At 42.3% G+C, this 26,722-nt stretch overlaps 13 non-coding genes across 13 annotated transcripts; all 13 read right to left on the bottom strand.

Annotated features, from left to right (window-relative positions):
* Window positions 1–5,008: 5,008 nt before the first annotated feature.
* trnae-cuc (transfer RNA glutamic acid (anticodon CUC)) lies at window positions 5,009–5,080 on the bottom strand. The gene has a single exon. It is a non-coding gene; the product is annotated as a tRNA-Glu (tRNA).
* An 8,439-nt stretch (window positions 5,081–13,519) lies between these two features.
* Window positions 13,520–13,591, bottom strand: trnae-cuc (transfer RNA glutamic acid (anticodon CUC)). The gene has a single exon. It is a non-coding gene; the product is annotated as a tRNA-Glu (tRNA).
* A 486-nt stretch (window positions 13,592–14,077) lies between these two features.
* Window positions 14,078–14,149, bottom strand: trnae-uuc (transfer RNA glutamic acid (anticodon UUC)). The gene has a single exon. It is a non-coding gene; the product is annotated as a tRNA-Glu (tRNA).
* A 207-nt stretch (window positions 14,150–14,356) lies between these two features.
* trnae-uuc (transfer RNA glutamic acid (anticodon UUC)) lies at window positions 14,357–14,428 on the bottom strand. The gene has a single exon. It is a non-coding gene; the product is annotated as a tRNA-Glu (tRNA).
* A 765-nt stretch (window positions 14,429–15,193) lies between these two features.
* Window positions 15,194–15,265, bottom strand: trnae-cuc (transfer RNA glutamic acid (anticodon CUC)). Its single transcript has one exon. It is a non-coding gene; the product is annotated as a tRNA-Glu (tRNA).
* Window positions 15,266–15,723: 458 nt separating this feature from the next.
* Window positions 15,724–15,795, bottom strand: trnae-cuc (transfer RNA glutamic acid (anticodon CUC)). Its single transcript has one exon. It is a non-coding gene; the product is annotated as a tRNA-Glu (tRNA).
* Window positions 15,796–16,281: 486 nt separating this feature from the next.
* trnae-uuc (transfer RNA glutamic acid (anticodon UUC)) lies at window positions 16,282–16,353 on the bottom strand. Its single transcript has one exon. It is a non-coding gene; the product is annotated as a tRNA-Glu (tRNA).
* Window positions 16,354–20,979: 4,626 nt separating this feature from the next.
* On the bottom strand, window positions 20,980–21,051 carry trnae-cuc (transfer RNA glutamic acid (anticodon CUC)). The gene has a single exon. It is a non-coding gene; the product is annotated as a tRNA-Glu (tRNA).
* A 458-nt stretch (window positions 21,052–21,509) lies between these two features.
* trnae-cuc (transfer RNA glutamic acid (anticodon CUC)) lies at window positions 21,510–21,581 on the bottom strand. The gene has a single exon. It is a non-coding gene; the product is annotated as a tRNA-Glu (tRNA).
* A 1,570-nt stretch (window positions 21,582–23,151) lies between these two features.
* trnae-cuc (transfer RNA glutamic acid (anticodon CUC)) lies at window positions 23,152–23,223 on the bottom strand. The gene has a single exon. It is a non-coding gene; the product is annotated as a tRNA-Glu (tRNA).
* A 1,598-nt stretch (window positions 23,224–24,821) lies between these two features.
* Window positions 24,822–24,893, bottom strand: trnae-cuc (transfer RNA glutamic acid (anticodon CUC)). Its single transcript has one exon. It is a non-coding gene; the product is annotated as a tRNA-Glu (tRNA).
* Window positions 24,894–25,351: 458 nt separating this feature from the next.
* Window positions 25,352–25,423, bottom strand: trnae-cuc (transfer RNA glutamic acid (anticodon CUC)). Its single transcript has one exon. It is a non-coding gene; the product is annotated as a tRNA-Glu (tRNA).
* Window positions 25,424–25,908: 485 nt separating this feature from the next.
* Window positions 25,909–25,980, bottom strand: trnae-uuc (transfer RNA glutamic acid (anticodon UUC)). The gene has a single exon. It is a non-coding gene; the product is annotated as a tRNA-Glu (tRNA).
* Window positions 25,981–26,722: the final 742 nt, after the last annotated feature.

Below are 26,722 nucleotides of genomic sequence, written 5' to 3'. Positions count from 1 at the left end.
ATAGAAGTCTCATCTTTTTAGCAGCCGTGAAAAGCTCAACTGACAACTTACAGGTTTCTGGTTGTTCAGGACAGTATCAGCAAGCATTAAAAATGAACTGACTGGTGAAATAACCCTTACTACCACTGAATTCCCTGACCGGGAATCAAACCCAGTCCGCGGCAGTGAGAGTGCCAAATCCTAGCCACTAGACCACCAGGGACAACAAACACTTACTTCTGGACACAAGTAACATAGCACAGTATATCAACAAGCAAGCAGTGGAAGAAAAAAGTTCATTATAGGTCTCAGTCATTTTGGCAGCCGTAAAAAGCTCAACTGACAACATACAGGTTTCTGGTTGTTCAGGACAGTATCAGCAAGCATTAAAAACAAACTGACTGGTGAACAATTCCTAACTACTTCTGAATTCCCTGACCGGGAATCGAACCCAGGACACTGCAGTGAGAGTACCAAATCCTAGCCACTAGCCCACCAGGGAGAACAAACACCAACTTCTGGACACAGCTTACATAGCAAAGAATATGAACAGGCAAGCAGGAAGAAACGACCCCACAATCTAACGCGGACCGCGGTAGTGAAAAAGCCTAATCCTGGCCACTGGACCACCAGGGACAACATACACCAATATCTGGCCACAGATAACAAAGCACAGTAAATGAACAGGTAAGCAGGAAGAAGGGCTCCATGGACTTGTCTAAATGTTTTTTGGTGCCACGAAACAGCTCAACTGACAACATACAGGTTTATGGCTGATCAGGACAGTTTTAGCAAGCTTTAAAAACAAACTGACTAATGAAAAAATCCTAACTACTTTTGAATTCCGATAACGGGAAACGAACCCAGGCAACGGCAGTGAGAGTGCCGAATCCTGGCCACTAGACCACCAGGGACAACAAATGCTGAGTTCTGGACACAAGTAACATAGCACAGTATATCAACACGCAAGCAGTGGAAGAAAATAGTTTACGGCCTTCTCTCAATCTTTTTGCCAGCCGTGAAAAGCTCAACTGACAACATACAGGTTTCTGGTTGTTCAGGACAGTTTAAGCAAGCATTAAAAACAAACTGACTAATGAAAAAATCCTAAAACTTCTGAATTCCCTGACCGGGAATCGAACCCAGGACACTGCAGTGAGAGTGCCAAATCCTAGCCACTAGCCCACCAGGGAGAACAAACACCAACTTCTGGACACAGCTTACATAGCAAAGAATATGAACAGGCAAGCAGGAAGAAACGACCCCACGGACTTGTCTTAATCTTTCTGGTAGCCAAGAAACAGCTGAACTGACAACATACAGGTTTCTTGTTGTTCAGGACAATATCAGCAAGCATTAAAGTCAAACTGACTGGTGAAATAATCATAACGACTTCAGAATTCCCTGACCAGGAACCGAACGCAGGGGGCAGCAGTGAGAGTGCCAAATCTTAGCCACTAGACAACCAGGGACAAGAAACACTGACTTCTGGACACAAGTAACACAGCACAGTATATGAACAGGTAAGCAGGAAGAAGAAACCCCACGGAGGTGTCTTAATCTTTCTGGTAGACAAGAAACAGCTGAACTGACAATATACAGGTTTCTTGTTGTTCGGAACAATATCAGCAAGCATGAGAGTCTAAGTGACTGGTGAAATAACCCTTTCTACTTCTGAATTCCCTAACCAGGAATCGAACCCAGGCAGTGGCAGTGAGAGTGCGGAATCCTAGCCACTAGACCATCCAGGGACAACATATACTGAGTTCTGGACACAAGTAACATAGCACAGTATATCAACAAGCAAGCAGTGGAAGAAAAAACTTCACGATAGGTCTCAATCTTTTTGGCAGTCGTGAAAAGCTCAACCGACAACATACAGGTTTCTGGTTGATCAGGACAGTTTTAGCAAGACTTAAAAACAAACTGACTGTTAAAAAAATCCTAACTACTTCTGAATTCCCTGACCAGGAAACAAACCCAGGGCACGGCAGTGAGAGTGCTGAATCCTGGCCACTAGACCACCAGGGAAAACATACACCATTATCTGGCCACAGATAACATAGCACAGTAAATGAACAAGCAAGCATGAAGAAAAGGCTCCACGGACTTGTATAATTTTTTTTGGGTGCCACGAAACAGCTGAACTGACAACATACAGGTTTCTGGTTGTTCAGGACAGTATCAGCAAGCATTAAAAATGAACTGACTGGTGAAATAACCCTTACTACCACTGAATTCCCTGACCGGGAATCAAACCCAGTCCGCGGCAGTCAGAGTGTCAAATCCTAGCCACTAGACCACCAGGGACAACAAACACTGACTTCTGGACACAAGTAACATAGCACAGTATATCAACAAGCAAGCAGTGGAAGAAAAAAGTTCATTATAGGTCTCAGTCATTTTGGCAGCCGTAAAAAGCTCAACTGACAACATACAGGTTTCTGGTTGTTCAGGACAGTATCAGCAAGCATTAAAAACAAACTGACTGGTGAAAAATTCCTAACTACTTCTGAATTCCCTGACCGGGAATCTAACGCGGACCGCGGTAGTGAAAAAGCCTAATCCTGGCCACTGGACCACCAGGGACAACATACACCAATATCTGGCCACAGATAACAAAGCACAGTAAATGAACAGGTAAGCAGGAAGAAGGGCTCCATGGACTTGTCTAAATGTTTTTTGGTGCCACGAAACAGCTCAACTGACAACATACAGGTTTCTGGCTGATCAGGACAGTTTTAGCAAGCTTTAAAAATAAACTGACTAATGAAAAAATCCTAACTACTTTTGAATTCCGATAACGGGAAACAAACCCAGGCAACGGCAGTGAGAGTGCCGAATCCTGGCCACTAGACCACCAGGGACAACAAATGCTGAGTTCTGGACACAAGTAACATAGCACAGTATATCAACACGCAAGCAGTGGAAGAAAATAGTTTACGGCCTTCTCTCAATCTTTTTGCCAGCCGTGAAAAGCTCAATTGACAACATACAGGTTTCTGGTTGTTCAGGACAGTTTAAGCAAGCATTAAAAACAAACTGACTAATGAAAAAATCCTAACAACTTCTGAATTCCCTGACCGGGAATCGAACCCAGGCCACTGCAGTGAGAGTGCCAAATCCTAGCCACTAGCCCACCAGGTAGAACGAACACCAACTTCTGGACACAGCTTACATAGCAAAGAATATGAACAGGCAAGCAGGAAGAAACGACCCCACGGACTTGTCTTAATCTTTCTGGTAGCCAAGAAACAGCTGAACTGACAACATACAGGTTTCTTGTTGTTCAGGACAATATCAGCAAGCATTAAAGTCAAACTGACTGGTGAAATAATCATAACTACTTCAGAATTCCCTGACCAGGAACCGAACGCAGGGGGCAGCAGTGAGAGTGCCAAATCTTAGCCACTAGACAACCAGGGACAAGAAACACTGACTTCTGGACACAAGAAACACAGCACAGTATATGAACAGGTAAGCAGGAAGAAGCAACCCCACGGAGTTGTCTTAATCTTTCTGGTAGACAAGAAACAGCTGAACTGACAATATACAGGTTTCTTGTTGTTCGGAACAATATCAGCAAGCATGAGAGTCTAACTGACAGGTGAAATAACCCTTTCTACTTCTGAATTCCCTGACCAGGAATCGAACCCAGGTAGTGGCAGTGAGAGTGCGGAAATCTAGCCACTAGACCATCCAGGGACAACATATACTGAGTTCTGGACACAAGTAACATAGCACAGTATATCAACAAGCAAGCAGTGGAGGAAAAAACTTCACGATAGGTCTCAATCTTTTTGGCAGTCGTGAAAAGCTCAACTGACAACATACAGGTTTCTGGTTGATCAGGACAGTTTTAGCAAGACTTAAAAACAAACTGACTAATGAAAAAATCCTAACTACTTCTGAATTCCCTGACCAGGAAACAAACCCAGGGCACGGCAGTGAGAGTGCTGAATCCTCGCCACTAGACCACCAGGGAAAACATACACCATTATCTGGCCACAGATAACATAGCACAGTAAATGAACAAGCAAGCATGAAGAAAAGGCTCCACGGACTTGTATAAATCTTTTTGGGTGCCACGAAACAGCTCAACTGACAACATACAGGTTTCTGGTTGATCAGGACAGTTTTAGCGAGCATTAAAAACGAACTGCCTGGTGAAAGAACCCCAACCACTGCTGAATTCCCTGACCGGGAATCGAACACGGGCCGCAGCAGTGAAAGTGCCAAATCCTAGTCACTACACCACCATGGAGAACAAATACCAACTTCTGAACACAGCTTACATAGCACAGTAAATGAACAAGCCAGCAGGAAGAAAAGGGTCCACGGACTTGTCTCAATCTATTTGGGAACCACGAAACAGCTCAACTGACAAAATAAAGGTTTCTGGTTGTTCAGGGCAGTATCAGCAAGCATTAAAAATAAACTGACTGGTGAAATAACCCTTACTGCTCCTGAATTCCCTGACCGGGAATCCAAGCCAGGCCGCGGCAGTGAGAGTGCCGAATCCTAGTCACTAGGCCACCAGGCACAACATACACACATATCTGGCCACAGATAACATAGCACAGTAAATGAACAAGCAAGCAGGAAGAAAAGGCTCCACGGACTTGTATAAATCTTTTTGGGTGCCACGAAACAGCTCAACTGACAGCATACAGGTTTCTGGTTGAGCAGGACAGTTTTGGCAAGCATTAAGAATAAATTGACTGGTGAAAGAAGCCCAACCACTGCTGAATTCTCTGACAGGGAATCGAACCCAGGCCACGGCAATGAAATTGCCGAATCCTAGCCACTAGACCACCAGGGAGGACAAACACCAACTTCTGGACACAGCTTACATAGCACAGTAAATGAACAAGCCAGCAGGAAGAAAAGGCTCCACGGACTTTTCTCAATCTATTTGGGAGCCACAAAACAGCTCAACTGACAACATAAAGGTTTCTGGTTGTTCAGGGCAGTATCAGCAAGCATTAAAAATAAACTGACTGGGGAAATAACCCTTTCGACTTCTGAATCCCCTGACCGGGAATCGAACCCAGGCCGCGGCAGTGAGAGTACCGAATCCTAGCCACTAGACCACCAGGGACAACATATACTGAATTCTGGACACAAGTAACATAGCACAGTATATCAACAAGCAAGCAGTGGAAGAAAAAAGTTCACGATAGGTCTCAATCTTTTTGGCAGCCGTGAAAAGTTCAACTGACAACATGTTTCTGGTTGTTCAGGACAGTATCAGCATGCATTAAAAACAAACTGATTGTTAAAAAAATCCCAACTACTGTTATACATTATTAACATTTTTAATTCTTTATTTCATATATTAACCATGTTGAAATGTTTAATAGATGTGTAGAGTAGATGAAATAGTGTTGAACTCAGTATAATTTGACCTTAACCTTGTTTTTGTCTAAAAATTCCTTCTCAGTGTTTTGCGCACAAACATTCTGTTCGTGAGAACAGATTTTGCCACACACATACCCTGAGAGCACCATCACTCACGGCCACTCTAAATCCAGTTCAATTTGTTTGTGAGATATTGTTTTGGGAAAAAAGTACGGAAAGTACCCTGAGAGTATATTTTGTCTAAAAAGATGAACACAGCTGCGGACTGTGTATGAAAATAATATTATGTAACATATTGTGTGAGAACCAATCTGTTTTACTTATTCATGATGGGAGGAGGAATAGGTGTTCTCTTACTGATTTGGATTCTTTAAAAGCCGTATTCCACAAAAGAGGGGGCACACGCGCACCCTGGAATTCCACCTTTTACGTGATGTTCAGTGTTGTGTGACCAGAGATTATCTGTAATAAATCATCCTTGCAAGGAGTTTTTCTCACAAGAAGTCTATCTTCAGTTTTTTGGAACACGCAAAAGAGGACAAATAATTAACCTCTATCACTACTTCTGAATTCCCTGACCGGGAATCTAACGCAGACCGCGGCAGTGAAAAAGCCTAATCCTGGCCACTACACCACCAGGGACAACATACACCATTATCTGGCCACAGATAACAAAGCACAGTAAATGAACAAGCAAGCAGGAAGAAAAGGCTCCACGGACTTGTATAAATCATTTTGGGATTCACGAAAAACAGCTCAACTGACAACAAAAGGTTTCTGGTTGTTCAGGGCAGTATCAGCAAGTATTAAAAATAAACTGACTGGTGAAGGAATATTAAATTACTATATTAAGTGTAATCTTTGCGTGTCCAAAATAATTGTATTCAGGATCTGATGAAGAAGTTTTCCTGCAAGAATTTATTTAGAGGCCTCTAAAGACACAGTCAGAACATCACATCAGAATGCAACGTGATGATTCCAAGTGTGTCACAATTGTATGAACATCGACTCATTTATACAAAAAAGATAAAAGGTTCCTCCTCCTGGCTCATGATCGAACAAAGGTCAGACATGTCATCTCCTAGATTGAACAAAGGTGTAAGGTTGATGGTAAACAGACATCTTTATACAGTTCCCCTTCTTGATTGGGGGAACAGAAGTAATCAAAATCTGACCCCAGACCTTCAGTCCCTAAATGACAAGAGACTCTGACAACATCATGCACATTGCCCCTCCAACAGCATTTGAGGGTACAAAGATCAAATAAAGTTCACAAAATCACCATCCCACTGTATTCTTTTAAACACTCATGCTTATATCACATTGATATGCCTATAAGTAAATTCAAAAACAGTAAAACATCAAATTGAAAATATTAAATGTCTTCAGTCCTACCATTGAACTTCTATAAGTTCAAAAACCGGACATTTAATCCCACAATAGTCTAGAGAGAAAGTCCAGCGCGAATCTTGATCGTCGCAAAAATGAAGCAATGTTTATGTGTGGAGTTCAGAAAATAAGAATAGCAGGTGAGAGAGAGAGAGAGAAAGATAGAGGGACTTAGCAGTCAGAATTCAGTTTGATTCATTAAAAAATTCAGTGGAAGGGGCATAATAAATGTGAGGCATAACACTATGTGATGTGGTTAAGTGTCACGACGCAATAGCAGATGTGTCCGTCCCTCGAAGCCATCTCCTGATGAAGGTCTTTGTTGAATGAAAAGTGCGTTCGACAGTTGGTCAATATTTTTTAAAAAAGAGGCGTTTGTCAGCCTTTTTCCGAACCCTGGCTCACTGCCAGAGATCGCAGGAAAGGTCACGGGACTTCATTCCCAGTGTGACTCAATCCTTGTGAATTGATGAAAAGGGGATTTGAGTGATTTCCCCCTTTCAAACAGCAGATTGACACTTGATCAGCTTTTCCAACTGTGTCAATCCGTGCCCAGGGAAAAGGCACTCCAATGAATCTTCTTTCAGCGACTTTTTCCGTGTCCTTGGGCAGCTTGTCAGGTAGACACTGGAACCGGGTGTGGTGGGATCCGTTAGATGGCTCCAATTGGTGTGGACGCAGATCAGCAGCTTAGTCAACCCCCTCAGTCGGTTTCAATTGATGTGATTTGATGAGCCTGGGACCTCGTGGCTCACGTGGTGGATGTGGCCCCCACCATTATGATCAGCAAACCAGATCGACCATTTTTTCACCATATCTGAAAGCATAATCATTATCATTTAGTCACTTATAACATACATAGTCTTCATTCTTTACTTTGAAAAGAGCACCTGTTTTTTTTTAGCAAATGTTAATTGTTTAAGTTCTGTAGGTCCTGAAACATGCTGTTGGACACGGAAAAAGTTATTTTTGTTGTGGCATTCAAACAGAATCCGTGTAATGACATTTGTACATTCAATGGCATAATAATGAAAGTCTTGTTGCCATTGAAACTTTATGAGGCCAATTGTTTAATATTTCTATTTTTCTTTAATGTCCTTGAGATCAGAGATAATATACTAAATCAAATATGTTTTAATCTCAATGCCTTTTCTATATCTTATGAAGTTTTGTTTTTTCAAGTGGGTTTGTCTGATCCAATCTTCCTAGGAAACCCTTATGATGGTAGATAATGATTAATCAAATATTTTACCATGATATTTACTGTTGTAGATTTTAGCATAAATGTGCTCTTTGTCGTACATCAAATTTCTGTATTTTTAACGCTGGTTTCTTATTATAGCAGTGTAAATCATTTAAAAACAACATCATCTTAACTCAGAACCATTCATGTCCGGCCGGGCCATGAACAGTCTGAGAAGAGATTTATACTCATATCTTAAATAAACACTGCAGTTCCTTTTTAACAACTTGTCTCATGAAAAAATGTCACCGAGGTGTGTCAATGTTCCTTCCACACCTAAATGGCATATTCCATGGGCTCTAGAAATTATACTTTTCAATCGTTTCTGAGATGGAACATACGTACCGTATTTCTGCTATAAGGGTCGTCTTTTGTCATCTTTGTAGAACTTACGTTTCCTCCAAGTCAAATCCTCCCCATTCGCTGCCTGTAAATTCCTCACACCAAACTTCATTCTCACATCAGACTTCCAATCATTCTCACATCAGACTTCCTTTTCAACAAACTCAGACAGACCAATCATTCCCCCATCTGATAAAGATCAATTTTGATCATTTCAGACCTGAATGTGAAAACTGCAGCCGCTTCCAAATTGCTGCTTCAAAGAGGAAAAACAGACACCTTGTGTCCTGTAGATTAAAAAACAACCAAACTGTGACAATTTGGCCAACACCAGAACTATAAAAAGATCTCCAGCTGAGCTAGCCAGGAGCCATAAAAACAAAAGCCTTTGAGGCAAGAGTTTGTAATGTAAATTTGAATCCTGTAGATTAGAAAAACAACCAACTTAAGCAGATGTAAATTAAGATCCTGCAGCGGAGGACTTTTAGGGTCAGGAAGAGAAGAATTATTATTATTATTATTATTAATTTTTTTTTTTTTAAACAACCCCATTAATCTATTGCAGGTCACAAACCTTCCAAATATCTGCCATCTCAACTAGTAAAAGAAACGAGTTATAATCAGAAAAACAAAACAAAATCCCTACTTTAAACCAACCAAAAAGTATTCTTAAAATGCCAACTAACCTCACCTCTTCTACAGAGTAGTGGGGGCTTTATAAAAACACAGCAGGGAACTTTGCCTTTGTGCATTCCCCGTGGAATCCAAAGATCAGTGCTGTTGAGCTTAATCAAAATTAAAAATTTTAACCAGCAAATTCGCCGTAAGTGTTCCATATCTGAGTCCACTCTGAGAAGCCAAAGTTATAAAAGAGAAATGGGGAAAAAAAATAGAAGGCCAAATTCAACAAGCATCGAACAACGGAAAATATAGTATTTAAGGATTAGAATGAATTTTGTACTACCCTAATTCACATAAGCTGTTCTCAATTTCCGAAACTGCGTTGCTATAGATCACATCTCCTTTCTGACATAGTACAGAGTGCAAATGTCTACAAACAGAATACAACATACGACCTCAGGCACCAAACTCAGATGATTCCAGAACTTTGAGTCCACAACTGTAGTTCATATTCCTTCCTGTCCTTGTCGATAGCAGTTTATGCAGGGCATAGTTCAAAGCGGGCACTGGGCTTTGTGTACTGGAGTTCTCAGGAAAAGTTCATCATGGCAGAATCGATGATTATCCTGTCGGCTCAAAAAGTTGCTGGACATTATGCTCAAACAATGCATAAGAGTCATTGAACAGTCACAGGACGAGCGGATTTACAGTGTACCATCCTTTTCGCAGTCCGTGTGGTCACTTCCCCCCCGAAAGTGACCATTGTTCAGTTCGCCGTCCACTCTGAACATCAAGCATAGCAGGAGAATGCTGTTCATTCCATTTCCAGCACTTTTTGGTTGAGTCACCCAAGTGAAACACCTTTCAGTCAAAGATTGAACCTGCCTGAAACATTTATACACTCGGAACAGACAGAGGGAGATGAGATCATAGCAAGAGAACACTGCTTGTTGTCATACAATTTCCAAGAAAAAATAAAATAAAAAATTCCCCCAAAATATTTTGTTTTCCAAACCCCTAATTTATTCATTTTGTGGTTTTATTTGAATTTGATCACTACACTATAGCAAGTAGTAGTACTATATTTAAGCAAATGTCTACCATAGACATCTTCATTACGTGTTACCTCAAATTTAAGAAACATGTGACAGCTGTCAGTCACCCTGGCCACTTGGATGGAAGTCCTTTCCAGACTTCTAGAATGGGACTCAGATAAAGACAAAGGTTAAATCATTTTCACACCTACGAATAAGTTATCAGAGATGCAGGGGAAATATAAAAATCAAAAATGAAAAGTCTATTTCAATTAAAATTTGGTTTTATTACTTATTCAACTATATTACACAGATCTGATTTTAAAAATAATATGATAGTGGCCTGTAGTTAACACCTAGACCTCTATGTCCTTCCGCATAACAGGAACAATTTGATTTAGCCTTAGACGACCCCTGCTATTCACACACACAACAGACTACAAGTCTCCCAAATGGAGACAATGGAAGAGAGGACTAAACGTATCACACCCCCCTGTCCTTTTTTATCTAGTTTAATTTAATTTTAACAGACAACAGTACAAATCACCACCTTCTTAAAACAGCAGCTCACGGCCCCCATCCTCACAGACCTTTAGTCCCTAATCAAGCGTGGGGGGAAGAGCTTTAAAAATTGTCACAGACAAAGGCAGAATTCTCCCCTACTTTCAAAATATGCAGATTTCCTGCTTACCATTCTTTTTCACCCTTTTTTGAGGACAAAGAATTTTGGAGGGAAAAAATTACTTTCCACCCATCTTTTCTTTCTTTCCTACACTTAAAAATCACTGTCTCAAACAAACTTACACTTCCATTCACTTAACTTCTGCACTTTCCTCATCTCCACAAAGGCAGTGAGGAGAAACAGACCAAATGGCCATTTTGATTTCTAAAATCTCGCTAGAACATCACACAACACACCTTTCCCATTGTCAGAGTCACACAAACAGTCACAAACTCCCTGCAGGCACACAAACAAGGAAAAAAAATCACACAATCCACACATGCTCCAAACATTTCACCAACTGGGCTCAACAAACACTCACACACAACCTCCTCAACTTAATTCAGTGTCGTCTCAGTTGTTGAACCACAGACGAACACAAACCACTCCGAAGTGCGCACTCATTTGTAAAATACACCATTTATTCGTCTAATAATAACTTCACCACGTACTTATAGCTCAAAGGTCGACTTATTCGCGCACAATCCATCGCAACGTTACGGATGCGCCACAGACACGTCGCGCACAATTTAAAACAAACAACGAAAAACCGCGTGGCCACAACACACCATGGAGCTTAACAAACAAACAAACGCGTTCACTCAACAATTCATTTCTAAGCCAAGAGCTCTCGCTTGGTTCAAATTTTCCCCCCGGGTCATCTTTCACAGTCAACACTTCATCCAATTTATGTTCCAATTTCTTAACAGATGCGGCTGCCCGCAGCTAACTCATCCTTAGCCTTAAAAACAGATTCGCACAGTAGCATCTTACCAAAAACTCATCTCCTGCGCAAAACTCGTACGCTGGCAGAGCCGCTAGCTTAGCATCAGTTTCCTCATTCTCAAAATCACTTAACATCGTCATCTGCGCAACTTTCCCAAGAGCTATCCAACGCTAACATTCTAGCACAAACCAACATTTGGCTCACGACCCCACACGTCTACCTTTTCTTCCATTCGAAGAAACTTATAGAAGTGTTTTTCACGGAGGTAATCAGCGTCTGGCGCTGTTTACACAATCAAGTTCCACAAACACACCACACTTTACAACGGTGAGAACCAACCACTATCACAATTCGTGCGCATTCATACATTTAAAAGAGTTTCATACTTACGTTGACGCCGTGGTGGAAATGCGTCCAGCATCATGAACTCACTGTTCGCTTAGCGACCAATTCTGACTCTCGACCAGAAGTCTATGCAAACCTCTTTAGTTACGGTCGAATTTTTTCCGTCCATAATATGTAGTAATTAGTCGTTTTTAATATTTATAAAGTCAGTGACGTCTCACTTATTATACTACGATATAACAGATCAAAAGTATTCTCATTAATCCCCCCCAAAAAAAATGTTGTTTTTTTTTGTTTTTTTTCAGACAAACACAAACAAGACGAAAACGAAACAGATATTAAATACCTTTTGCGCGACTTCAACAAATATATCCGGATCTTCACGGGCGGCTTAAACCACACAGCTCTCGAACGTAACACTGTACGGACGGCTAATATTACACCACACACCGTTAATATACGGGTGTTCAACACAGCAGACGCCTTGTGTGATCAACACAGGCCGCTTAAAGCACAACACACAACAGCACTCACTTAAGTGTGATCAACACTTAGCGGCTAATAGCACAACTACAATCAACCCAACAGCCAATCCCCCATGGTACTCAATGTCACATGCCGTTTTAAACGGCGAAGCGCTTCGACTTGACGTCACTTCCGTAAACACGGGGCATTTCCATGCGCGACTTAATATTTTCCCGGCTTCTTATTTAACACAACATCCACACACCGAGGAATTATGTCCCTCGTTTCAATAACTCCACACAGCACACACCTTGTTAACACACAGGCGGCTAATCCACTCCGCACTCCCAGTATCTTATATACTGACGGCTTATTCATACGAAGAAATAAAAACACAACCTATTCCACCGCGGAAAAAACTCCCATGCATGGTTCAATGTCGCAGTAATTTTCATAATCGAGGACTTTCCGTCCCACCGTAAGAAATATTACTACAACCCCCCTAACTTGTTAACAGATCCCAAATACAACTTAGCACAGACGAAATGCAACTGTATTGATCCCAAACAACCAGAATTTCTCTACGTGGATAAAATGTCCACTCACCTTGTTAATATTTTTGCGCTTTAGAAATCCGGTGTTCAGGATCAATCACAGCTGTTGAAAAACGTCTCAATAAATCACGTCGGCGTCACCATTTTGAAGGAATATTAAATTACTATATTAAGTGTAATCTTTGCGTGTCCAAAATAATTGTATTCAGGATCTGATGAAGAAGTTTTCCTGCAAGAATTTATTTAGAGGCCTCTAAAGACACAGTCAGAACATCACATCAGAATGCAACGTGATGATTCCAAGTGTGTCACAATTGTATGAACATCGACTCATTTATACAAAAAAGATAAAAGGTTCCTCCTCCTGGCTCATGATCGAACAAAGGTCAGACATGTCATCTCCTAGATTGAACAAAGGTGTAAGGTTGATGGTAAACAGACATCTTTATACAGTTCCCCTTCTTGATTGGGGGAACAGAAGTAATCAAAATCTGACCCCAGACCTTCAGTCCCTAAATGACAAGAGACTCTGACAACATCATGCACATTGCCCCTCCAACAGCATTTGAGGGTACAAAGATCAAATAAAGTTCACAAAATCACCATCCCACTGTATTCTTTTAAACACTCATGCTTATATCACATTGATATGCCTATAAGTAAATTCAAAAACAGTAAAACATCAAATTGAAAATATTAAATGTCTTCACTGGGGAAATAACCCTTTCTACTTCTGAATTCCCTGACCGGGTATCAAACCCAGGCCGCGGCAGTGAGAGTGCCGAATCCTAGCCACTAGACCACCAGGGACAACATATACTGAGTTCTGGACACAAGTAACATAGCACAGTATATCAACAAGCAAGCAGTGGAAGAAAAAAGTTCACTTTTGGTCTCAATCTTTTTGGCAGCCGTTAAAATTTCAACTGACAACATACAGGTTTCTGGTTGATCAGGACAGTTTTAGCAAGACTTAAAAACAAACCGACTAATGAAAAAACCCTAACTACTTCTGAATTCCCTGACCGGGAATCTAACGCGAACCGCGGCAGTGAAAAAGCCTAATCCTGGCCACTAGACCACCAGGGACAACATACACCAATATCTGGCCACAGATAACATAGCACAGTAAATGAACAAGCAAGCAGGAAGAAAAGGCTCCACGGACTTGTATAAATCTTTTTGGGTGCCACGAAACAGCTCAACTGACAGCATACAGGTTTCTGGTTGAGCAGGACAGTTTTGGCAAGCATTAAGAATAAACTGACTGGTGAAAGAAGCCCAACCACTGCTGAATTCCCTGACCGGGTATCGAACCCAGGCCGCGGCAGTGAAAGTGCCGAATCCTAGCCACTAGACCACCAGGGAGAACGAACACCACCTTCTGGACACAGCTTACATAGCACAGTAAATAAACAAGCCAGCAGGAAGAAAAGGCTCCACGGACTTTTCTCAATCTATTTGGGAGCCACGAAACAGCTCAACTGACAACATAAAGGTTTCTGGTTGTTCAGGGCAGTATCAGCAAGCATTAAAAAAAAACTGACTGGGGAAACAACCCTTTCTACTTCTGAATTCCCTGACCGGGAATCGAACCCAGGCCGCAGCAGTGAAAGTACCGAATCCTAGCCACTAGACCACCAAGGAGAACGAACACCAACTTCTGGACACAGCTTACATAGCACAGTAAATGAACAAGCCAGCAGGAAGAAAAGGCTCCACGGACTTTTCTCAATCTATTTGGGAGCCACAAAACAGTTCAACTGACAACATAAAGGTTTCTGGTTGTTCAGGGCAGTATCAGCAAGCATTAAAAAAAAACTGACTGGGGAAACAACCCTTTCTACTTCTGAATTCCCTGACCGGGAAGCAAACCCAGGACGCGGCAGTGAGAGTGCGGAATCCTAGCCACTAGACCAACAGGTACAACATATACTGAGTTCTGGACACAAGTAACATAGCACAGTATATCAACAAGCAAGCAGTGGAAGAAAAAAGTTCACGATAGGTCTCAATCTTTTTGGCAGCCGTGAAAAGCTCAACTGACAACATACAGGTTTTTGGTTGATCAGGACAGTTTTAGCAAGACTTTAAAACAAACTGACTAATGAAAAAATCGAAACTACTTAAGAATTCCCTGAACGGGAAAACGAACCAAGGGGACGGCAGTGAGAGTGCTGAATCCTGGCCACTAGACCACCAGGGACAACAAATGCTGAATTCTGGGCACAGCTAACATAGCACAGTATATGAACAGGCAAGAGGAAGAAGCAACCCCACGGACTTGTCTCAATCTTTCTGGTAGCCAAGAAACAGCTGAATTGACAATATACAGTTTTCTTGTTGTATAGAACAATATCAGCAAGCATGAAAGTCGAACTGACCGGGGAAATAACCCTTTCTACTTCTGAATTCCCTGACCGGGAATCGAACCCAGGCCGCGGCAGTGAGAGTGCCGAATCCTAGCCACTAGACCACCAGGGACAACATATACTGAGTTCTGGACACAAGTAACATAGCACAGTATATCAACAAGCAAGCAGTGGAAGAAAAAAGTTCACGATAGGTCTCAATCTTTTTGGCAGCTGTGAAAAGCTCAACTGACAACATACAGGTTTCTGGTTGATCAGGACAGTTTTAGCAAGACTTAAAAACAAACCGACTAATGAAAAAATCCTAACTACTTCTGAATTCCATGACCGGGAAATTAATCCTGGCTACTAGACCACCACGGACAACAAATACTGAATTCTGGACATAGCTAACATAGCACAGTATATGAACAGGTAAGCAGGAAGAAGCGACCCCACTGACTTGTCTTAATCTTTCTGGTAGCCAAGAAACAGCTTTGCTGACAATATACAGGTTTCTTGTTGTTCAGGACAATATCAGCAAGCATTAAAGTCAAACTGACTGGTGAAATAACCTTTTCTACTTCTGAATTCCCTGACCGGGAATTGAACCCAGGCCGCGGCAGTGAGAGTGCCGAATCCTAGCCACTAGACCACCAGGGACAACATATACTGAGATCTGGAGACAACTAACATAGCACAGTATATCAACAAGCAAGCAGTGGAAGAAAAAAGTTCACAATAGGTCTCAATCGTTTTGGCAGCCATGAAAATTTCAACTGACAACATACAGGTTTCTGGTTGTTCAGGACAGTATAAGCAAGCTTTAAAAACAAACTGACTGTTAAAAAAATCCTAACTACTTCTGAATTCCCTGACCGGGAATCTAACGCGAACCGCGGCAGTGAAAAAGCCTGATCCTGGCCACTAGACCACCAGGTACAACATACACCAATATCTGGCCACAGATAACATAGCACAGTAAATGAACAAGAAAGGAGGAAGAAAAGGCTCCACGGACTTGTATAAATCTTTTTGGGTGCCACGAAACAGCTCAACTGACAGCATACAGGTTTCTGGTTGAGCAGGACAGTTTTGGCAAGCATTAAGAATAAACTGACTGGTGAAAGAAGCCCAACCACTACTGAATTCCCTGACCGGGAATCGAACCCAGGCCGCGGCAGTGAAATTGCCGAATCCTAGCCACTAGACCACCAGGGAGAACAAACACCAACTTCTGGACACAGCTTACATAGCACAGTAAATGAACAAGCCAGCAGGAAGAAAAGGCTCCACGGACTTTTCTCAATCTATTTGGGAGCCACAAAACAGCTCAACTGACAACATAAAGGTTTCTGGTTGTTCAGGGCAGTATCAGCAAGCATTAAAAATAAACTGACTGGGGAAATAACCCTTTCTACTTCTGAATTCCCTGACCGGGAATCGAACCCAGGCCACGGCAGTGAGAGTACCAAATCCTAGCCACTAGACAACATATACTGAATTCTGGACACAAGTAACATAGCACAGTATATCAACAAGCAAGCAGTGGAAGAAAAAAGTTCACAATAGGTCTCAATCTTTTTGGCAGCCGTGAAAAGTTCAACTGACAACATGTTTCTGGTTGTTCAGGACAGTATCAGCATGCATTAACTCTTTCACTGCCACTGACGTTTAAAGACGTCAAGTAAAAACCTACGCTTCACTGCCAATGACGTCAAAAGACGTCATCCAATGATTTTTTTCTTTTTTTTTTGAAACGGGTAGAGGAAACCCTCCCGCATGTCTGGTCAAAGTTTCAAGTCTGTCTGTTGTGCCTAAGGACTATTTTTGGCCCCTAGAGGGCAGCGATGACTCTCTTTTGACAAGATCGGGTGGGGCGTCAGTAGTATAAAAGGCCAGGCGGGGCTAGAGCGTCGAGGAGTAGGCGAGAGTTGAGGAGAGACGAAAAATGGCGACCGACGGTAAGAAGCAGACCACGCTTGATCAATTTTTTGGAAAAGGAGAAGCATCAACCAGTGCTAAAGTGCACCATTATGATGACCGCGATGATGAAGGTGATAAGGAGGTTGACGCCGAAGCTGCAGCGTTGACGCGGCGGCAGCTTCGTTCACGTCCTCAGGCCTCAGAGGCTAGCGGTGCTAGCGCCGAAAAACGTCGTGCACGACCGAGCACTTCTGCACGCGAGGACGTTCAATCCGACGAAGGTGATGATGATGGCGACAATGAGGTTGATGCCGAAGTTGCAGCGTTGACGCGGCGGCAGCTTCGACCGCGTGTTAAGGCCTCGGAGGCTAGCGGTGCTAGCGCCGGAAAACGTGGTGCACGACCGAGCACTTCTCCGCACGAGGACGTTCAATCGGACGACGACGAAGAGTATCCTGAGTCCGATGGATATTCTTCGGAGGAGTGGGTACAGTCTGACCACGGAGAAAGTGATTCGGACAGTATTTCATCCGCAGAAGACGTCGAAGGTAAGCACAAACTTGCTATGAGATACTTTTCTAGCACGCTGCTAGCACCTCGTGTAACGTGAATGTGCATTCATAGATCGTGGATCGTGCTCACAGCGACGTCCCATTGCAAAGACGACAAAGAGAGGTATAAAAAAAGTGTTTTCAATACACCGCAACAACAAAAGAAAACGCTCTTTCGATATTATTGTAATTGTATATATTTCTTTCAGCTGCAGCTCAGAGTGACGCTCCTCGGAGTGAGAAGAATAAAGGTCCATCAACCAGTGGATCCAAGAAAAAACGTAAATATATATATTTATATATATATATTGCATCACACTGATCTAAAATGAATATTATATGATATTGAAATGTATATTTGCAGATCCCCAAAAATCTGGCTGGCATGAAGCAGGCTGGCAGCCAAACTCCTTTCCCTTCACTGTGGAGCCAGGACCAAGAGGTGCCGCAGCAGAGCTGAATTCAACCCGGCCAGTTGACTTCCTGCAGCTCTTCATCACAGACGAACTTCTGCAGCACATTGCTGATCAGACAAACTTATTTGCACGTCAGTCAATGCAAAAACGGGCTGAAAGTCTGCCACACTGCAGGAGTCGTGCTTGGAAGCCGGTGTCTGTGTCTGAGCTCAAAACGTTTTTTGCACTCCAATTCCTTACTGGGTATATAAACAAGCCCAGTATCGAAATGTATTGGACTCAGGACGAAATAGAGACGACACCATTCTTCAGTCGCGCAATGCCTCGAAACCGCTTCCAGCTCATCTGGAGTTTCCTGCACTTCAACGACAACGAGACGGCACACAGTTCAGACGACAAACTATTTAAAATTCGTCCTGTGTTCAATCACGTTGTAAACAAGTTCAAGGAACTGTTTCAACCGGGCAAGAATATTTGTATTGATGAGGGAATGATGAGTTTCCAGGGACGTCTTTCGTTCAAAGTGTACAACCCCCAAAAGCCGGTCAAATATGGGATCAAATCATATATTTTGTGTGACTCCCAAACCGGCTATTGTTTCAATATGCAACCCTATGTTGGCATTAGTTGTTCTCTCCCCGATACAGTGTTCAACTTACTGGATCGTCTGCCAGGAAATGGGTACACACTATTCATGGAAAATTTTTATAACTCTATTGCTTTGTGTGAACGTCTCCTGGCAGCGCGCACCAATGTTTGTGGAACGCTGAGGAAGAACAGGGGTGAACCCAGTGAGATAACGTGCCTAACCAACACTGGCCTTGGGGTGGGGGGGAAACTGGTAAGGCACAACACAAATGTTTTAATTGTGGCATGGCAGGACAAACGTTTGTTGAGGATGGTGACAACGTTTCACAAAGATGAAATGCGGACAGTGGAGGTGTGGCGGAAGGCACAAAAAAAAAAGTGCCTTTCGAAAAACCAATTTGTGTTGTGGACTACAATTCCAAGATGAATGGAGTGGACAAGATGGATCAAAACATCTCGTACCACCCATTCACACGGAAAACGTTGAAGTGGCACAAAAAGTTTGTTGCGTATCTTTTCCAAATATGCATGTTCAATGCTTACATATTGTACAAAAAAAAAATGGGACGAGTCAACCTTTTTTGGAGTTCATCCAGCAGGTGGTGAGAGGGTGGCTGTTGCCACAAGACCAGGAGGAAGTTGGGATGGAAGAGCATGAGGAAGCCAGACAAAGTACCAGGTCACCGTATTTTGATCCTGAAAGCCGACTTGATGGTAACATGGCCAAACACACGCTGGAACACATGCCTGCTACTTCCCGGAAAAAAAAGCCAGCAAGAAGGTGTCGGGTCTGCATGCGAAGGGGCATTCGCAGTGAGACAAGGCTGTGGTGCAAATCTTGCAGTGTCCCCTTGCACGCAGGCGAGTGTTACACTGTTTACCACACAAAAGTAAAATTTATGTAGTTCAAACATCCACACAATTGTAAATAATCACACATGCACTGTTGTACACCTTTGTAAATAGTTTGTCAAATTGTTAGTTTTCTATGTAAATAAACTGTTTTTTTTGTTATAAAAAAAGACTTTTTCATTGTTGGTGGTACTGTTTTATAGAAGTAAAGCACTATTTAGGTGTTTGTGGCATCATTCATGGACAAAAAGAAGTGTACAATTCACTGAAGTGCATGAAATAACATCGTTTCACAAAAAGCCGTTTTTCTCCACTTTTTGTTTCAAAACAGAGAATTTCGGTGAAAGTTACCATTTTCTATTGTTGATTACTGAAGAACGGAATAAGCTAGAAACAAACTTTTTTTTCTGATGAAAGATGAGAGTCCAATCTTTCATTTGGTAGTATGTGTGTTTCCATAGTCCAAACACAACATTTTCTGTGGACCTTGAAAGATCACTCAAAATGCTTAAATCGGCTGGCAGTGGGGACAACCCGTTTCGGAAAACGTCTGGCAGTGAAAGAGTTAAAAACAAACTGATTGTTAAAAAAATCCCAACTACTGTTATACATTATTAACATTTTTAATTCTTTATTTCATATATTAACCATGTTGAAATGTTTAATAGATGTGTAGAGTAGATGAAATAGTGTTGAACTCAGTATAATTTGACCTTAACCTTGTTTTTGTCTAAAAATTCCTTCTCAGTGTTTTGCGCACAAACATTCTGTTCGTGAGAACAGATTTTGCCACACACATACCCTGAGAGCATCATCACTCACGGCCACTCTAAATCCAGTTCAATTTGTTTGTGAGATAGTGTTTTGGGAAAAAAGTACGAAAAGTACCCTGAGAGTATATTTTGTCTAAAAAGATGAACACAGCTGCGGACTGTGTATGAAAATAATATTATGTAACATATTGTGTGAGAACCAATCTGTTTTACTTATTCATGATGGGAGGAGGAATAGGTGTTCTCTTACTGATTTGGATTCTTTAAAAGCCGTAGTCCACAAAAGAGGGGGCATATGCGCACCCTGGAATTCCACCTTTTACGTGATGTTCAGTGTTGTGTGACCAGAGATTATCTGTAATAAATCATCCTTGCAAGGAGTTTTTCTCACAAGAAGTCTATCTTCAGTTTTTTGGAACACGCAAAAGAGGACAAATAATTAACCTCTATCACTACTTCTGAATTCCCTGACCGGGAATCTAACGCAGACCGCGGCAGTGAAAAAGCCTAATCCTGGCCACTACACCACCAGGGACAACATACACCATTAACTGGCCACAGATAACAAAGCACAGTAAATGAACAAGCAAGCAGGAAGAAAAGGCTCCACGGACTTGTATAAATCATTTTGGGATTCACGAAACAGCTCAACTGACAACAAAAGGTTTCTGGTTGTTCAGGGCAGTATCAGCAAGTACTAAAAATAAACTGACTGGGGAAATAACCCTTTCTACTTCTGAATTCCCTGACCGGGAATCGAACCCAGGCCGCGGCAGTGAGAGTGCCGAATCCTAGCCACTAGACCACCAGGGACAACATATACTGAGTTCTGGACACAAGTAACATAGCACAGTATATCAACAAGCAAGCAGTGGAAGAAAAAAGTTCAAGATAGGTCTCAATCTTTTTGGCAGCCGTGAAAAGCTCAACTGACAACATACAGGTTTCTGGTTGTTCAGGACAGTATAAGCAAGCTTTAAAAACAAACTGACTGTTAAAAAAATCCTAACTACTTCTGAATTCCATGACCGGGAAATTAATCCTGGCTACTAGACCACCAGGGACAACAAATACTGAATTCTGGACATAGCTAACATAGCACAGTATATGAACAGGTAAGCAGGAAGAAGCGACCCCACTGACTTGTCTTAATCTTTCTGGTAGCCAAGAAACAGCTTTGCTGACAATATACAGGTTTCTTGTTGTTCAGGATAATATCAGCAAGCATTAAAGTCAAACTGACTGGTGAAATAACCCTTTCTACTTCTTAATTACCTGACCGGGAATTGAACCCAGGCCGCGGCAGTGAGAGTGCCGAATCCTAGCCACTAGACCACCAGGGACAACATATACTGAGATCTGGAGACAACTAACATAGCACAGTATATCAACAAGCAAGCAGTGGAAGAAAAAAGTTCACAATAGGTCTCAATCTTTTTGGCAGTCGTGAAAAGTTCAACTGACAACATGTTTCCGGTTGTTCAGGACAGTATCAGCAAGATTTAAAAACAAACTGACTGTTAAAAAAATCCTAACTACTTCTGAATTCCCTGACCGGGAATCTAACGCAGACTGCGGCAGTGAAAAAGCCTAAACCTGGCCACTAGACCACCAGGGACAACATACACCATTATCTGGCCACAGATAAAATAGCACAGTAAATGAACAAGCAACCAGGAAGAAAAGGCTCCACGGACTTGTATAAATCTTTTTGGGTGCCACAAAACAGCTCAACTGACAACATACAGGTTTCTGGTTGATCAGGACAGTTTTAGCAAGCATTAAAAACAAACTGCCTTGTGAAAGAACCACAAACACTGCTGAATTCCCTGACCGGGAATCGAACCCAGGCCACAGCAGTGAAAGTGCCGAATCCTAGCCAATAGACAACCAGGGAGAACAAACAACAACTTCTGGACACAGCTTACATAGCACAGTAAATGAACAAGCCAGCAGGAAGAAAAGGCTCCACGGACTTGTCTCAATCTATTTGGGAGCCACGAAACAGCTCAACTGACAAAATAAAGGTTTCTGGTTGAGCAGGACAGTTTTGGCAAGCATTAAGAATAAACTGACTGGTGAAAGAAGCCCAAGCACTGCTGAATTCCCTGACCAGGAATCAAACCCAGGCCGCAGCAGTGAAAGTGCCGAATCCTAGCCACTAGACCACCAAGGAGAACGAACACCAACTTCTGGACACAGCTTACATAGCACAGTAAATGAACAAGCCAGCAGGAAGAAAAGGCTCCACGGACTTTTCTCAATCTATTTGGGAGCCACAAAACAGCTCAACTGACAACATAAAGGTTTCTGGTTGTTCAGGGCAGTATCAGCAAGCATTAAAAAAAAACTGACTGGGGAAACAACCCTTTCTACTTCTGAATTCCCTGACCGGGAAGCAAACCCAGGACGCGGCAGTGAGAGTGCCGAATCCTAGCCACTAGACCAACAGGTACAACATATACTGAGTTCTGGACACAAGTAACATAGCACAGTATATCAACAAGCAAGCAGTGGAAGAAAAAAGTTCACAATAGGTCTCAATCTTTTTGGCAGCCGTGAAAAGCTCAACTGACAACATACAGGTTTCTGGTTGTTCAGGACAGTATAAGCAAGCTTTAAAAACAAACTGACTGTTAAAAAAATCCTAACTACTTCTGAATTCCATGACCGGGAAATTAATCCTGGCTACTAGACCACCAGGGACAACAAATACTGAATTCTGGACATAGCTAACATAGCACAGTATATGAACAGGTAAGCAGGAAGAAGCGACCCCACTGACTTGTCTTAATCTTTCTGGTAGCCAAGAAAAAGCTTTGCTGACAATATACAGGTTTCTTGTTGTTCAGGATAATATCAGCAAGCATTAAAGTCAAACTGACTGGTGAAATAACCCTTTCTACTTATTAATTACCTGACCGGGAATTGAACCCAGGCCACGGCAGTGAGAGTGCCGAATCCTAGCCACTAGACCACCAGGGACAACATATACTGAGATCTGGAGACAACTAACATAGCACAGTATATCAACAAGCAAGCAGTGGAAGAAAAAAGTTCACAATAGGTCTCAATCTTTTTGGCAGTCGTGAAAAGTTCAACTGACAACATGTTTCCGGTTGTTCAGGACAGTATCAGCAAGATTTAAAAACAAACTGACTGTTAAAAAAATCCTAACTACTTCTGAATTCCCTGACCGGGAATCTAACGCAGACTGCGGCAGTGAAAAAGCCTAAACCTGGCCACTAGACCACCAGGGACAACATACACCATTATCTGGCCACAGATAAAATAGCACAGTAAATGAACAAGCAACCAGGAAGAAAAGGCTCCACGGACTTGTATAAATCTTTTTGGGTGCCACAAAACAGCTCAACTGACAACATACAGGTTTCTGGTTGATCAGGACAGTTTTAGCAAGCATTAAAAACAAACTGCCTTGTGAAAGAACCACAAACACTGCTGAATTCCCTGACCGGGAATCGAACCCAGGCCGCAGCAGTGAAAGTGCCGAATCCTAGCCAATAGACAACCAGGGAGAACAAACAACAACTTCTGGACACAGCTTACATAGCACAGTAAATGAACAAGCCAGCAGGAAGAAAAGGCTCCACGGACTTGTCTCAATCTATTTGGGAGCCACGAAAAAGCTCAACTGACAAAATAAAGGTTTCTGGTTGAGCAGGACAGTTTTGGCAAGCATTAAGAATAAACTGACTGGTGAAAGAAGCCCAAGCACTGCTGAATTCCCTGACCGGGAATCAAACCCAGGCCGCAGCAGTGAAAGTGCCGAATCCTAGCCACTAGACCACCAAGGAGAACGAACACCAACTTCTGGACACAGCTTACATAGCACAGTAAATGAACAAGCCAGCAGGAAGAAAAGGCTCCACGGACTTTTCTCAATCTATTTGGGAGCCACAAAACAGCTCAACTGACAACATAAAGGTTTCTGGTTGTTCAGGGCAGTATCAGCAAGCATTAAAAAAAAACTGACTGGGGAAACAACCCTTTCTACTTCTGAATTCCCTGACCGGGAAGCAAACCCAGGACGCGGCAGTGAGAGTGCGGAATCCTAGCCACTAGACCAACAGGTACAACATATACTGAGTTCTGGACACAAGTAACATAGCACAGTATATCAACAAGCAAGCAGTGGAAGAAAAAAGTTCACGATAGGTCTCAATCTTTTTGGCAGCCGTGAAAAGCTCAACTGACAACATACAGGTTTTTGGTTGATCAGGACAGTTTTAGCAAGACTTAAAAACAAACTGACTAATGAAAAAATCGAAACTACTTAAGAATTCCCTGAACGGGAAAACGAACCAAGGGGACGGCAGTGAGAGTGCTGAATCCTGGCCACTAGACCACCAGGGACAACAAATGCTGAATTCTGGGCACAGCTAACATAGCACAGTATATGAACAGGCAAGAGGAAGAAGCAACCCCACGGACTTGTCTCAATCTTTCTGGTAGCCAAGAAACAGCTGAACTGACAATATACAGTTTTCTTGTTGTATAGAACAATATCAGCAAGCATGAAAGTCAAACTGCACGGGGAAATAACCCTTTCTACTTCTGAATTCCCTGACCGGGAATCGAACCCAGGCCGCGGCAGTGAGAGTGCCAAATCCTAGCCACTAGACCACCAGGGACAACATATACCTAGTTCTGGACACAAGTAACATAGCACAGTATATCAACAAGCAAGCAGTGGAAGAAAAAAGTTCACGATAGGTCTCAATCTTTTTGGCAGCCGTGAAAAGCTCAACTGACAACATACAGGTTTCTGGTTGATCAGGACAGTTTTAGCAAGACTTAAAAACAAACCGACTAATAAAAAAATCCTAACTACTTCTGAATTCCATGACCGGTAAATTAATCCTGGCTACTAGACCACCAGGGACAACAAATACTGAATTCTGGACATACCTAACATAGCACAGTATATGAACAGGTAAGCAGGAAGAAGCGACCCCACTGACTTGTCTTAATCTTTCTGGTAGCCAAGAAACAGCTTTGCTGACAATATACAGGTTTCTTGTTGTTCAGGACAATATCAGCAAGCATTAAAGTCAAACTGACTGGTGAAATAACCCTTTCTACTTCTGAATTCCCTGACCGGGAATTGAACCCAGGCCGCGGCAGTGAGAGTGCCGAATCCTAGCCACTAGACCACCAGGGACACGTATACTGAGATCTGGAGACAACTAACATAGCACAGTATATCAACAAGCAAGCAGTGGAAGAAAAAAGTTCACAATAGGTCTCAATCTTTTTGGCAGCCGTGAAAATTTCAACTGACAACATACAGGTTTCTGGTTGTTCAGGACAGTATAAGCAAGGTTTAAAAACAAACTGACTGTTAAAAAAATCCTAACTACTTCTGAATTCCCTGACCGGGAATCTAACGCGAACCGCGGCAGTGAAAAAGCCTGATCCTGGCCACTAGACCACCAGGTACAACATACGCCAATATCTGGCCACAGATAACATAGCACAGTAAATGAACAAGCAAGGAGGAAGAAAAGGCTCCACTGACTTGTATAAATCTTTTTGGGTGCCACGAAACAGCTCAACTGACAGCATACAGGTTTCTGGTTGAGCAGGACAGTTTTGGCAAGCATTAAGAATAAATTGACTGGTGAAAGAAGCCCAACCACTGCTGAATTCCCTGACCGGGAATCGAACCCAGGCCGCGGCAGTGAAATTGCCGAATCCTAGCCACTAGACCACCAGGGAGAACAAACACCAACTTCTGGACACAGCTTACATAGCACAGTAAATGAACAAGCCAGCAGCAAGAAAAGGCTCCACGGACTTTTCTCAATCTATTTGGGAGCCACAAAACAGCTCAACTGACAACATAAAAGTTTCTGGTTGTTCAGGGCAGTATCAGCAAGCATTAAAAATAAACTGACTGGGGAAATAACCCTTTCGACTTCTGAATCCCCTGACCAGGAATCAAACCCAGGCCGCGGCAGTGAGAGTACCTAATCCTAGCCACTAGACCACCAGGGACAACATATACTGAATTCTGGACACAAGTAACATAGCACAGTATATCAACAAGCAAGCAGTGGAAGAAAAAAGTTCACGATAGGTCTCAATCTTTTTGGCAGCCGTGAAAAGTTCAACTGACAACATGTTTCTGGTTGTTCAGGACAGTATCAGCATGCATTAAAAACAAACTGATTGTTAAAAAAATCCCAACTACTGTTATACATTATTAACATTTTTAATTCTTTATTTCATATATTAACCATGTTGAAATGTTTAATAGATGTGTAGAGTAGATGAAATAGTGTTGAACTCAGTATAATTTGACCTTAACCTTGTTTTTGTCTAAAAATTCCTTCTCAGTGTTTTGCGCACAAACATTCTGTTCGTGAGAACAGATTTTGCCACACACATACCCTGAGAGCACCATCACTCACGGCCACTCTAAATCCAGTTCAATTTGTTTGTGAGATATTGTTTTGGG

The sequence above is a fragment of the Vanacampus margaritifer genome, chromosome 5, assembly GCF_051991255.1.
Source record: "Vanacampus margaritifer isolate UIUO_Vmar chromosome 5, RoL_Vmar_1.0, whole genome shotgun sequence".
Classification (NCBI taxonomy): domain Eukaryota; kingdom Metazoa; phylum Chordata; class Actinopteri; order Syngnathiformes; family Syngnathidae; genus Vanacampus; species Vanacampus margaritifer.
This window is presented reverse-complemented; position numbering and strand designations above follow the sequence as displayed.